Raw genomic sequence first — 15,360 nt, 5'->3', positions numbered from 1 at the left:
CAATATAAATAAATATGACTTACCTACCTAAAAAAGACAAACCTACCTAGATACGGGAACACGGTGAACTTTCTACCGTTTGAATTCTTAAGAAGATGGAATAAAAAATAACTGAAGTTACAACGATTTTTAGTTGTAAAATTATTATGATTAAGGCTACGCTATTCAGGGTTGCCTCATTTTACAAATAAAAATCGTAATATTTATTTATTTTTTATTATTTTAAAAGCTAAATAAAAGTGTTACAGACATTTTTTCATAAAATTAGCCATTTCTAGCAATTTCAATTTTAAAAAATTAAATGGCCGCCATTTTAAAATTTTTATTGGATTAAGATATTTTTGTCTAACGTGGGTCTATTTTACCTCAACATACATACCAAGTTTGTTAATGATCGGTTAAAAAAATCAGAGATGAAATAATGTTTTTGTGAAAAAAACAAAATGGCAAATATCTGGTTAACAAAGCGATTTTGGAAAAAAATACTCTTGATTTTATTTTTATTTTCACCCATAGAACCATTTCCTGGGGTTTGGCTGTTTACTTACAGGACTCCCTGTATACAGGATGTTTCACCTAAAGTGAACCAATAGCTAACTTTTTTATCATGGGTTATACAGTTAGTTGACTTCTTATGGTACACTCCCCTTTATTTTTTTAGATGATTTGGAATGGTTCCCAATTTTAAAAATATGTTCGCCATTTTCCAATATGGCCGACAACTTTGTTATTTCTTATGGGACACCCTGTAGTTTATGATTGTTTTAGTATATAAATCCAATTTAAAAACATTTTTAATTTTGACATTTTCTCTTAAAAGCTACTCGTTTAGGAGTTACAGCATGTTACACTTATGGAAAAAGGCTTGTTGTGTACATTCCGCATCCTGTAGCTCATAAACGAGTAAGTTAATAGAGAAAATGCAAAGAACAAAAACTTTTTTATGGGTATCCATGGTTTTCCTGCATTTAAAAAAACAACTTTTTAGAATTAAAAAGAAAAATCACATTTACCCCTCAATATTACCTGAACCGTTCATAGTAGATAGGTATTGTATGGCATCATCTTGTTTGAAATTTAATATAGATTATTTTTGTAATTCATTATATTTTAAGAAAAACGCACCGTTTTCGAGATATTTGGAAAATAGCAAAAAAAGTCCCATTCCCCCCCCCTTTTCTTTTAACCCTCCTTCCCAAATCCGACACTCAAATCCGTGTAACTTTTTTATACATATTAAGGGAGGTTTATTGAACAATTTGGCACTCATTAGAAACTTTTTTTATGGGTGTCCATGGGTTTCCTCCATTTAAAAAACAACTTTTTTAGAATTTTAAGAAAAAATCACATTTACCTCTCAATATTACCTGAACCGTTCATAGTAGATAGGTATTGTATGGTATCATTTTGTTCGAAATTTAATGTAGATTATATTTGTAATTTGTTATATTTTAAGAAAAACGCACCGTTTTCGAGATATTTGGAAAATAGCAAAAAAGTCCCATTCCCCCCCCTTTTCTTTTAACCCTCCTTCCCAAATCCGACACTCAAATCCGTGTAACTTTTTTATACATATTAAGGGAGGTTTATTGAACAATTTGGCACTCATTAGAAACTTTTTTTATGGGTGTCCATGGGTTTCCTCCATTTAAAAAACAACTTTTTTAGAATTTTAAGAAAAAAATCACATTTACCTCTCAATATTACCTGAACCGTTCATAGTAGATAGGTATTGTATGGTATCATTTTGTTCGAAATTTAATGTAGATTATTTTTGTAACTCATTATATTCTAAGAAAAACGCACCGTTTTTGATTTATTTGCGAAAAAGTAAAAAAAGTCCTATTTTCACCCCATTTTCACCCCCTCCCCCCCAAACCCGACACTCAAATCAGTGTAACTTTTTTTTACATATTGAGGGAAGTGTATTCAACAATTTGGCACTGGTTTGAAACTTTTTTTTTGGATGTCCCGGTTTGCTCTTTTTTTAAGCTAATTGCACTGTACTATAGGGGAAACCACAAATTTTGCAATAACCTTTGAATCGTAATTGTAAGAGCAATAGGGGTTGCATTATTTTGTTTAGAATTAATGCCTATAAGGAACATAACACATTAATTTTAATCGAAACCGTATTTTTACTATTTTATGGGGGTTTTAATGGGAAAATGCCCGTAAGTTACATTAGCTTTTGAGCCGTATTTTTTTACGGAAATTGGATCTTTTTTGATCTTTTTATTTTTTCGAAATTCGAAGCACCTATAATATAAACGTTTTTAATCAAAACCGGATTTTTCCAAAATCCGATTATTCGTTTTTTATGGTGTTTTTATGAGGAAATAACATAAGTTACGATAAATTTTGAACCGTAATTTTTACGATAGAATGCTAAACTTTTATCAAAATCGTTCGGGCCATTTTTTTGAAAATCCGATTTTTCCGGTATTTTATAGGCTTTTATGGGAAAATCACCATTAAAAATGAAAATTTCTAAAAAATGAAAAAAATTGTCTGGATATACCATGGATTAGTACCTATATACCAAATTTCATGAAAATTGTGACGAAAACAATACGTTCTCCATATACCATACGAGGAGAAAGTAAAAATACCACCAACCTCTTTTTTAAGTGTACGTGAGACAAAATATTTTAGCAGTTTTTTTTTCACATACGGGACCGATGCATTTATTAAAACCACTTTAATTGACATGAGTGCTTCACTCAGTCAGTATTAGTAGAGTTACAAAGCTGGGACAAGCGAAGATTTCCCCACAGACTCTGTGATTGACAGTCATGACTTAGCACTTCAGCTCCTCAGCGGGTTGAAGTTGCACGCTCAACTCTAACGAATAAACAGTCGACTGTATGTTTCAGATGCATAAGGTGGTAGGGTTAAATTTACGAATGGTTTATTAACGGAGTACGGTCCAGTTATTCTTGTTTAAAAGATCTATGTGTTTGACTTATTTTTTAGATCTACAGAATTGAACAAATTGCTTATTTGTTTATTGTTTAATTGTTAAAGTGTTAAATTGTAAAAGCGGGACTTAAACTAAAAAAAAATAAATACAAAATATATTAAGGTAAATGATGAGGCTTGAGGTACTATTATTCTTGAAAACGAGAAAGTTGAGGAAGTAGGAGACTTTTTGTATTTAGGTAGTGAGACAAGATTGGAGGAACATAAAATGACGTAAAAAGAATAATAAATAGAGCATTTGGAGCATTCAGTGTTCTGAACAAAGTCTGGCGAACAAGCAGTTTTTCACTTAAAAACAAACTAAGATTCTTCAATTCAAATATAAAAAGTGTGCTGCTGTGGTGCACAAGTGTGCAAAGGTGTGCTGTGAAACTTTGGAAGCTTAGCAGAGCAAAAACTGATAAGCTACAAACATGTGTAAACAAGTGCCTGAGAAGACTTTTTAGAATAAGGTGGGCCGAAACAATAACTAATGAAGATCTGTGGCGTCGCTCAAACCAAAAGCCAATTGAAGTACAGATAACAAGAAGAAGATGGAGATGGGTAGGGCACACCTTGCGGAAGGTAAATGGAGACGTGGCTAAGGAGGCATTGGAGTGGAACCCCCCTGGAAGCAGGAGAGTGGGAAGACCCAGAAACACTTGGAAAAGGACGTTGGTTGAGGAGTTGAAGGAGAAAGGAAAAACCTGGGAAGGGATCAAGAGGGAAGCAACCAACATGGTCCGGTGGAGAGGAACAGTCGAGGCCCTATGCTCCAGGAGGAGTCAACGATATTAAGTCATTTTGTTACAAATTTGTGTTGGACTCTTAGTTTGTGTTATAGAAATTTGTAATTGGTTTGTATATTTTGAATACTGGTTTCTGGAATATGTTATTCGCCTTTAATGACTGTGAAACATGAGGTCACTAGGTACGAGAACTATTGGTCGTTATGAAAACCAAGTTACGCATTAAAGCAATATTGTAGTAACTTTTATTTGAAGCAAAAACCCTTCTTTTGTGAATATTACTTTAAATAAATTATTTGTTTTGAATCTTGAAATAATTACCAGAAATGATAAAATAATTATTTCACAAACAGATTAGTAGGCTTCTTTATTTATACCAAAGTCTTAACTGAACCTTTTAAACAATTAAATTAATTCAATACAAAATATTTAACATGTGATAAAACAAAACACAGTAGTTTAGAAAAAATATAACAGATCAAAAGGAAAATCAATGAAGTGAAAACATATTCAATAAAGTTCACAACATCCTCCCCCCATTTAAAATTGCTAAACAATTATGTGCAATTTTAAATCAGTAAAATCGCTGGGGCACTTTTACTTCTCTTCCACATCTGGTTTTCTTCTTAGCGAAATCAAAGACTTCGTTTTCAACTACTTCTTCTTCTTCAAGTGGTTTATTTTCTTTCATACACTCTTTTTCACAAGCTGTGATTTCTAATGGAAAAAGTCTTTGTAGTGGTCTTGTCAAAATACCATTTCCAGTTTTTAGTCTTGCGACTCTGGAGAATCCATCTCTTCCTGGATATACATCTTGTACCAACCCCAAAGGCCATCTTATTCGTTTTGTGTTATCATCTCCTATCAATACAACTTCTCCAATAATGGGTTCTCTACTTTTCTTGTTTTTTCTATTGTGAACGAGTGTAGCCAAATATTCTTTCTTAAACCTGTCTCTTAGTGATCTTCTTAGTTTGTTTATATAACACACTCTTTTATTCAAACTTAGACACTCAATTTCCTCCAAATCGTGAAATTCAACTGTTGATGTTGGTTGTAAGAATAAGGCTGGAGTTAATGGTTGTAAACAGACATCATCATTCGAAAGATAAGTCAAAGGTCTTGAATTTACAGTTGCTTCACAATCACACAAAATTGTTGAGAGTTCTTCCTGCGTGACTGAAGAATTTCCCAAGTTTCGTCTTAAAATTTCCTTTACCATTCCAATAAGTTGCTCCTCGGCTGTAACTTTGTTGTCCATAAGCTCTGGATGGCCTTCAATCCATGGAAGAGTCACCTCGTGCCTATTTTCACTATTTACTACAATAGTTTTGTTAAAATGCTCCAAGACATCTGATGCATTCGCCTCCTTTGTTTTACTACCTGATGGATCAGTGATGCCCAAAACATCTAAACGCCATAGATCTGAAATGTCCATTTTAGCAAAGCAACTAATGCTAATAAGTGACTGGTTACTTTTTCCACATTGACCCATTACTGTCCATCCTAACACAGTCTGAACAGCGACCAGAGTTTGATCTAGCTGTTCAATTTTACCTGTGAGAAGTTGGCCCAAGATATCAGCTCCTAGTAGTAACTCTATTTCTTCTGCTGCATCTTGTCCAATATCTGAAAGGTATATATTCTTCTTCTTTAAAATAGGAAAATACCTTTTTGTATCTAATCTGGGTATGTAATTGCAAATCTTGTCTTGATCAAGCACATTAACTGAAATGCCGAATTTACCCTTTGTATCACGTAACTCTACTTGGTAAAGATTATGCGGAGTCTCTTTAGTTTTAATACCTCCAAACAAACCATGAACTATTGATTCCTCACCAGATTCTATTAATTTAAGTTTCTCTACACAGTCCTTAGAGATATAAGACCTTTGAGATCCAGAATCCAACAATGCTCTTACTAGTAAAGATTGCTTGTCAGGTCCTATTACTTTTACTAGAAGAGTTTGTAATAAGGTTTCCTTATTCTGATTAGCAATCAAGGACTCAGATTTGTCATTAATTTGAACACTTTCAATGACATTTGATTTGTCATAATCATGAGTATTACTGTGCATCATTTTCTCTAAAATAGGACACATTAAGCAGTAGTGTTTCCTTTTACAGATAGCACAGGATACAAAAACTTTACATTTATTACTGCTGTGACCTAACTTTAAACATGAGAAACAAGCTCCCTTTTTTGTCACAAACTCTCTCTTTTCTTTTAAAGTAAGCTTTTGTAACCCAGAACAGTCTTGAGTGTTGTGATTTCCTTTATTACAAAATAAGCATGTAGGCTTACTCACCACTGAAGAGCTGTCTGTAGCAACTATTGTAGATGCTGTAGGTAAAAGTAGTCCTTTCTCAAACTCACTTTTCATACCAGGACGTTGGTGATGGTATCTCTTCTGTGGCCGGTCACTTGGTGTAATGTCTCTGTCGACTGCAAAGCTGTTCCGAGCAAGAGCTATACGTTCTTCGCTTTCGACCTCGGAACGTACAAAATTCAACAATAGCTGTAAATAATTTGAATTAGATGACTGATCGCTACCTTTAAATTCACCTAAGCCTATTTTGTTTGTTGTTCTGTACCGCTCCCATGCTCTGAGAGTATCAGTTGGTAGAGCAGATTCAACCAGTGGGTATAACATGGCAGCATACTTATCTGATGTGACCCCGAGTGTTTCTAGGGCACGCAGTTGAGTCTCAAGTTTATCAGAAAGGGTTGAAAGTGGCATGATACTTTGTTTGTTGGCTTGTTTAAAAACTAAATTTAGTAATTCTCTTACATAAACTTCAATCAAAAGTTCATCACGTGCAAACCTGGATTTCAATTGTTCAATAGCCTTGATGTAATTTTCACCAGAAGGAGGAAAAGAATCTATTAATTCCCTAGCTGATGAACCAGGTTTCAAGGATTGAATTAAATATTGAAATTTGTCTTCAGGTTTAATTTCACTATCTTCATGAATCTTTTTGTACTGACCCCAAAACCCAATCCAATTCCTAATATCCCCATCAAATGAAGGTAATTGCAATTTAGGCAAATGAAAGTTACGGTTTGGTCTGTAAATGTTTGACTCACCATTGTTGGTAGGTGTTTTAAGAAACATTTCATACTTAGCCTTCATCAGGTACCATTTCTTCTTGTATTCTTCTTGTGTGTCCAGTTCATTGTCCAGATCAGCATCAGAAGCATCTTTCATCAGCATTTCATCAGAGATTTTTCCATCCATTGCCATGCTGTTATTTTGTCTTCAATTTGAGAAAAGTTTACTTTTATTTGAGTTTCTTTATCATTCATTGACAGGTCTTCATTATTAAATGCTTCTTCCAGTTCATTATAAACCTTGGTGAATAGCCTTCTAATCTGTGATCTTTTCTTTCTCATATTTTCTAGGCTTTCCATATTATTTTAACTATTAAATAACCCAGATGTCTTAAATTAAAGAAAATATCCTGTCACGGTCGCCAAAATGTTTTGAATCTTGAAATAATTACCAGAAATGATAAAATAATTATTTCACAAACAGATTAGTAGGCTTCTTTATTTATACCAAAGTCTTAACTGAACCTTTTAAACAATTAAATTAATTCAATACAAAATATTTAACATGTGATAAAACAAAACACAGTAGTTTAGAAAAAATATAACAGATCAAAAGGAAAATCAATGAAGTGAAAACATATTCAATAAAGTTCACAACATTATTTATACAGAAATTATTTTGAAATATTTAAATGATTGTAATTCACACAGTTGAAATAAAATTATATTACATAAAGCTTTAAAATTCACCTTTTAAAACATTTCAATACATTTTACTAGCCGAGAGGTTATATTACTCGTCCTTTAAATCTCAAAGTCGCTGAATCGATTCCAAACAATTTTGTTTCTGGACCAAGATGCAATTCTAGTGTCAAAAAAGTAGGTAGTGATTTAGGTTTGGACGGTCTCCATATAAAAATCTAAAATCCCAATGGCGTTGAAACATTAAATGAATATCAGTTGGCTGTTTACATAATGTATCATAATCTCCATACAAGTGAATATTTTGCACAGATTTACTAGAGAAACAGCCTGGTAAAAGCTGAAACAAAGTTATTTGTCACAAAACATGTAAAGTACCCCTAAAAGGAATTACTTTATGCTGGGCACCCCCCTTGGGCCGCATACTATAAATAGTCAATGACCGCTTCCCTAACTGCCCCAAACTACGCTCTTCATTTACTTTTCACTTAACTACGATCAAATGCTTCATTTAACTTTAGATTGATTTTGCACACGTTAAATGCAAGATTTATTGTAATTTCATTTATTTCTCGTGTCAATAAATCACTCTTGTTAATAAGCTTAATATTACGGCAAAGTTAGTTGACACTCTTTAGGGATTTTTAAATTGAATGTTACTTACTATTACAGAATATGCATGTGCATCATCGATCTCTATTATAGAGATCGATGATGTGCATTCGAGATATATTGTGTTCAACCAACAAACAGATACAACTCTGTCTTTTTTTTAACGGGTTGTCACTGTTGGTAGACCTGCCACTGCTATACAACAAAAACTCATGGTCCAAGAATTATGAAAATCAAATAAAAAAGCCATTGGTTATAAGGCAATAGAAAAAATCTGTTCCATTAAATTTATTTAAATGCTTTTAGATCCAAGTCTTCATGAAAAATACTCTGTTAAAAAAAAGTGCCGGCCTCAAACCTTAGAATTAGTAATTATTATATATAAAAAATAATAATAAAAAATAGAAAAATCTGGTCAAATTTGTTCGATACTTTTGAAATAATTGGAATTTGCCGACAATTATTCTAAACTTGGCAAGGCAAAGCCAATGTAAAATTATTAGTAAATATACTTGACCTTGAACTCATATTTTAAATGCATCTATAGTCTAGTTATAATACAGAATTTTGATCAAACACGTACCCCTTCCCAATGAGTTTGTTTATGCATTGTTCCAGAGTTAATTAATTTATATTTACCACATGAGTTATATAGTTGAAAAATCTAATTAATTTCCAAACTTTAAACCTATTAAACGGGACAAAGAATTTCAAAAATATAAGGACAATTGTTTCCATCAATAGCTTTAAGCTGTATGAACAAGTGTGTTGCGAATGCTGAAGATAATTTTACAGAGGTGGAAAGAAGATCAAACTACCCTGAAATCGTAAACCAAGACCCAAACCCGCAGTAGAGAACCAAACTTTGTAACTGTAAACATTCCTCCCTGCAGTACCTAAGCTTTATACATGTAATTTGAAAATAAAGTTCATACCCAATATACATACTTCAATGTGGTAACACTAAATCAACAACTTTGATGATATTTACTTACTTTGCCTTCATTGTTTCGTCAAAGTAGTACAAAGGATGGAGTATCTTTCGTTAAAAGTTGTTCAGACGGATTAATTTTACATGAAAAAAACCAAATACGACTTCAAATAAAAATTGAAAGTTAAAAAATTCGAAACTACGTTAAATTGTTAACTCCTTGATCATAAACGTCCAATACAGTTTTAAAGTACAAGTATATCACAAACATAGAAAATTATCTATGCATTTAAAACATATTAAATATGTAGTTTTTTATATAGGAGTTTTAAATCATCTTTAGACCACTAAAGTATTGATGGTTTGTGTAGGTTTTCTAAATATACATATTTAAATTTTTTTATGAAGTTCAAATTATAATAGTGAATCCTATTAATACCTTAATAGAAAAGAAAGGTCGAAAAGAAATATAATCATGGTTTTCATTATATTACTAATCGGAAAGTGTACTCGAATTAAATACAGTTACAAAAAAAATAGCAAATTCACCTCTCAGCTATTGTCAGTAGAACCACTATAATTTTAAAGCATGTTAAATATACGCCATAATGTTTCTTTTGTCTAGAGCTCAACTGAAAGTCAATATTATTCAAGAAAAAGGAAAACGAAACCAAACAATTTATACATAATCTAAAAATAATCTATAAATTTAAATAAAAAACACAACTACCAAAACAAAAAAAAAACTAATTATTTACATTCCACTTAAATTCATTCCCCAAAATCCGCAGTGACACAGACTATCAAAATTATAGCAGTAATGCAAATTTTTACCACGTTTTACATTCATATATCCGCAATGTTAAGGTCGAAATAGCCCTAACAATACAGAGGAAATATAAACGTCCCGTTCCCGGTTGGGGTTGGGGGCGGGAGGATAATGAGATTGGGGGGGGGGGTGTCAGGGGGAGGGATGGTTTAACTCAGAGACGAGACGAATCCTTGTTTTATTATTGTTTCATTATGTGAACTGTTTACTCCCTAAACTAACACTTTCTTTTTGGAGGGAAAAACTGTAAAATGTACACTCTTGTTCCATCTGGACAAAGCTTACGAAACACTCTCGTGTATTATTAGATTATTGTAAAGGAATTTTGTAAAGAGGGAATTTGGGAGAGGGGAAGGAAAATTAGTAAAGTGAATACCTACTCTGGTTTTTCGGATATAAAAACAACAAATTAAAATTCAGCCTCATTTGAGTTCTTGTCAAACGTTACGATGCGATAATTTAAATCTGGTTCCTTAAAACGTAAGGTTTTTACGTTTTTCCAAATAATTAAAGCCCATTGAAGCAGAAATTTAAGAAAAAAATAAATGTTTCTTATAGAAATTGCTCCTTAGAAGTGTTTCATCAATTAACTTTATTTTAGTAGTTGTTTCTATTGTATAAAAGGTAGTTATGAAAGTAGTTTGAATGTACAATAATTATTGAGGTATTGAAATTAAATTAAATGAATGATACTTGGCTGATTGTTATTTTTAAATACTATTTTGGCTAATAGTAAATATAAATGTATATATTTTTTGGTCACATGGAAAATGGTCCAGCTGTTTCAAATTCCACTATATTTTTGGAACCCTACATCAATTAGCTGATTAATAAGGCCAGTCACAAGGGGGTTTCATGTTTATAATTTTATAACGATGTTTGACAGATATATTAAAAAGTTTGGAATCATTTAACAATTGATCATACAAAGTTGGAACAAACTTACTCCTCGAAGTAAAAACTTTAAATGTTCCAAAACATTTCTCGTTATGCTACACACGTCTTAAGAAATATTTCTTAAGATGTAATGTAACCTATTAAGCATTTAGAATACTACTTGCCAAAATACTTTATTATAGTTATATATCTATAAGATTGGTATTAACTATGCACCAATTGATTCGGTTGAGTTGTAGCGTTTATCTAAGATCAATAAAGCACCAGAACGGTTCCACACAGCTGACGGAGGCTCTATTGGTCCAGAATACCAGCCTTCGGTTAATCTTATTGGCTCTTTTGTATCATCCATTCCAAATTCCCAATTGAAAATAATACCTGTATGTTAGTTTAGTGTGGAATAGGAAATGTTTAAAGAAAAGTTGAACATATTATAAATTTTGATCAATTACCTACATTAAAATAGTAAGTTGACCTTAGGATTTTTTTTAAATTTGGTTAAGAGAATTTTAGGGGGAAAGTAACTAGAGCTACTAATGTGTATGAAACGGTTTGTAGTTTGAATAAAAGAGTATGGGAATTGATTAGTTGACGTTCTAGACTTGTGAGATGATCTTGATCTGATCTGAGATGACCAGATGATCTTGATGAGGGATAAAACCTATGATTAATAGCTTTTTTGAACAAAGTTCTCAGAAAAATTAGTAATTTCCATCCTCTAATCTTTATCCAAGTTTACCCAACTAGTTGTCTACATCTTTTTTTCTTTTTCGTCTTATTCCTATCCTTGTACTTTGTGCACATTATTTAGCTTCAAACAGTTATAAATAAATAATAGATAAACAAAAGATGCAAAACATAAGTAACATTCATTTTGATCTGGACTACCTTCGTTGGTCAATTTGGACTACTGACCAGCAAGTCTAAAAAGTCACAACACTAGTGACTTGTTTAGTGGCTAGTGGGTAAACCAACACTTCAAAAAACCAACCATTGGTTTAACATTATTATTCACGGACAATTATCTGAAAACGTTAATCTATTTTTTATTGTGTAGGCAATGAAAGTACTTCCTTACATTTTGCAAACCTGGTAAATAGACCATTTTGATAAAAATATTAGATAACGATAAACATTATACATTTTAATAAATAGTCAATTCATTACCTCAAAAACATCAAAAAATATATAATAATTTACCTTTTATACAGTATGATATCTCTAATATTAGGCCTACTGTTTTCAACTATACAACTGCGAGGAATTTATCCCCCTCATTGGCATGCAGCAGTGGTTTCCACTCCCTTGTTCTGTCTGAATATTATTTTCTTAGGCCGTGTTTATTAACCTTGCTTTATCGCCAGGAAAAATCTCCATGGAGTTTTGTAACCGGAAAAAAACCAAACAGTCTAAACCATCACAGGCTGAAAAGTATAACAATGAGTTAAATTTATGTTACACACGAGAATCTATTTACAGGAATATGGAGCAATTATGCAATTATTATTCCTTTGTTCAAAAATGTGTATTATTGGAGTGCATTATAGTGTGTATTTTAGATCTAGGTATAGGTATAGGTATCATAGATCGTAGGCTCTAGTCCAGGATTGTTTTTCACGTTACTTGAGGCTAGTCCTCGGGGTTGCGGCATTATCACATTACATCCATTGGTGATAGGTAGGATTTGAATCCGGAACCTCAGGGACCAAAATCCCCCGGAAATTATGTAAGAGTGACAGGCATAGAGCAAGGCATATTATAAATATGTAACCATGAGATACAAAGGCTAAGAATTAAATTTAACAAAAACGAACAGATTGTACATGTTTTCTAAGCAACTTACTATTTAAACTTGTTTTATAAGATGTTGTTTAATGCGTTAAACCCTAAGTCAATGCCCTAGTCTGGAAATACATTTTATGGTTCTAAACCTACGGCACTAACTTGAACACTTAACTTTTCAATAAAACTCTCAAAACAACATCAAATAAAATACTGTGATAACAATTGGTTGTAAACATCTCTGTAACAGTTTTGGGGTGTTCCATTGTACTGTATGTATTAATTTATTGCCTTTTGATAAACTTGTTAAAGCTAATTTTAAACCTCCTGTTAAAAGGCTGATCTAAAAATTATCGTTGGAAATAAAACACATATTTATATTTTTAGTTTACACTAATCTTTACGGTAAAACTACTTTAAAAGCCATATCCCAATGTGACATGACTAAACCTGAAACCGAGAATATACTAAACACCTAATGGACCTAAAATCACTGTGGTTTTAAAACTAAATAGTATCTACTTTATTACACCCTAAAATTTGTATTTTTCATAATCACTACTAAAATTAAAAAAAAAACACTATAGTTTTTTGTTTGTTTTCATTTCATTATGAACAGGACATTGAAATACGTAACACAAAGAATATGGGTTGCGATCCTGTTAACACAAATTTTAACTTTTTTGCATGACCAAAGTGTTTATTTTATGGTTCATATTAAAGTCACTTTATATTTTGCCAAGGAAAACATCGAAATTTCAAGTCCGAAAAGTCAAAACGCTGAATGAACTTCGTAAAAACTCGTTACGCATCCACAATCTGTAAGAAAGATTGTTTCAAATTTAAATCAGTTACGTAGTATCCTTGAAAGGGTATTAAACAATTATATTACCTATTGTAATGATCGATTTCCCCGACCCAACGAAAAATCTTCTTTGAATAAGCTTATCCATCTAACCTCAAAACTCTACCCCAAGTTCACGTTACATTATGATCAAGGACATAATCATACCTCCTACCTTTTTCAAATACTTGAATCTCTTACAATCCTTTCACCTTAACCCTCTTGACACAAAACGTAATTCTCTTGCGGGGAGCCTGGTCCAAACAACAACCTCTCACTTTGAAGACCAATATTTAATCAGCGCTCGGACTGTCCACAAATGCAATTACTTCATCCCAACTAATGAGAAGAGGCCTTCAACAAAGCAAGGTGTGGGCTGACCTTCCTTGACTACATAATTCAGAGTCGGGGCCGGCTTCAGGACCTGACCTCATCAAACTTTCATCTACTTCTGCGCTGCCTTTCTCTGCCGTCACTCGATACCGATACTTCAATACCTTGATTTTAAAATGTTTAGAACCCAAAATGTCACTTTGCAGAAGCATCTTTTTGGGAAAAAAGAATTACGTAGAAGAGGTCGAAATATAAATGTTAGATTAATGTAGGATAAGCTTAGTTTTGAAACCAAATTTATTTAAAATCTTGTTTTCAAAATGAGTTGTCAAATATCTTATTTTAATAAGGTTTGAATCTTGTTTACGAGGCAAAATTAATAATGCATATCCTTAAACTTTTCAAAGATAATGTTTGTTTGAGACAGTTAAAAGGTAAATAATATTTGTTTGCTTTTAAGTTCATGCCATAAAGAAAGAATTATCTACCATCAAGTTACTATTATAAATAAACGGTATTAGCAATCTGACACATACTTTCTCCCATTAGCTTGTCAATAACCTTTATTATGGGTAAGCGATGAGATTAACTATGATATTTAATAGGTAAAATCACAGTTCAAAATTACTTTTAATAACCATTGTCTTAATCATTTTTAGCTGCTATTTTGTTATTAATGGTCTGATTTCTATTTTCTTTATGTTAATTGTTATGTTTCGTCAATACCTGTAAAATTATACCAAACTCGACTATACATGCTATATGAAAATCTTGAGCTATCCAATACCCCCACTAACCCTAAGGGCGAAATTTTCAAAACTGACTATAATTATTGTAGCCCTTCATATTCAAACAAGTTGCCGCAAACCAATTTCAAATATCTCAAATAGTCAAAAAGTTAAAGGGGTTGCAAGTTAATTTTCAGCCACCCTCATGGATATTTGGACTTGAAAACTCTTTATATTAGGGAGTTTGTTATTAGAGTGCCGATTTTGGGTTTCTTTATGTCAATTTTTATGTTTTGTCAAGACCTGTAAAATTCAACTATACTTGTCATTTGAAAATTTTGAGCTACCCCCTACCCCCACACCCCTAAGAGCAAAATTTTCAAAACTGACCATAATTATTGTAGCCTCTCATAGCTAAGAAGATTTCAAATATCTCTAATGGTTGAAACGTTAAGGTGGGGGGGGGGGGGTAAGTTACTTTTCAGCCACCCTGTATAAAACACATTAATGTTTTATACTGTAAACATTAAAACGGCAGATTCACGTCATATACTGTGACAGGTAAGCATGATTTGATGTCCTGTGAAATCTGCTTGCAAATTATATTTGAAACTCTTAGACATTTTAGTTTTCTCAACGTAATGCAGGGAAAGTATGTAAGGACGCTCTGTCGAAGCAAACAGCTACATTCCTCGCACACGTGGTTCACAACAGACCCGGCATGTCAGCTATGCCCCTGAAGGCTTCTCATTCCCAAAATATTTCCATGTCCTGACAAAGTTTAAAGGCTCGTAAATTTGTACAATAATTCTAACAGAAACAGCAATGAGGGTTCCCTTGTTAATTAAGTCACACATTCTTTTGCTCGCAGATTTGTTTATGCTTTCAAAACGTGTAATGGTTTTATAGAAAAAGTCTTAACTTTTTAAAAAAGTTACTCT

At 32.5% G+C, this 15,360-nt stretch overlaps 1 protein-coding gene across 1 annotated transcript in view; it reads left to right on the top strand.

Annotated features, from left to right (window-relative positions):
* The window catches only part of LOC128988801 (neuropeptide SIFamide receptor-like), a 58,475-nt gene that overhangs the window by 25,225 nt on the left and 17,890 nt on the right, over nucleotides 1-15,360 (top strand). The gene's annotated exons all lie outside the window — the stretch shown is intronic.

This window comes from Macrosteles quadrilineatus, unplaced genomic scaffold (assembly GCF_028750875.1).
Source record: "Macrosteles quadrilineatus isolate MER2022 unplaced genomic scaffold, UCM_ALF_1.0 Scaffold_3__2_contigs__length_128488019, whole genome shotgun sequence".
Taxonomy (NCBI): Eukaryota; Metazoa; Arthropoda; class Insecta; order Hemiptera; family Cicadellidae; genus Macrosteles; species Macrosteles quadrilineatus.
This window is presented reverse-complemented; position numbering and strand designations above follow the sequence as displayed.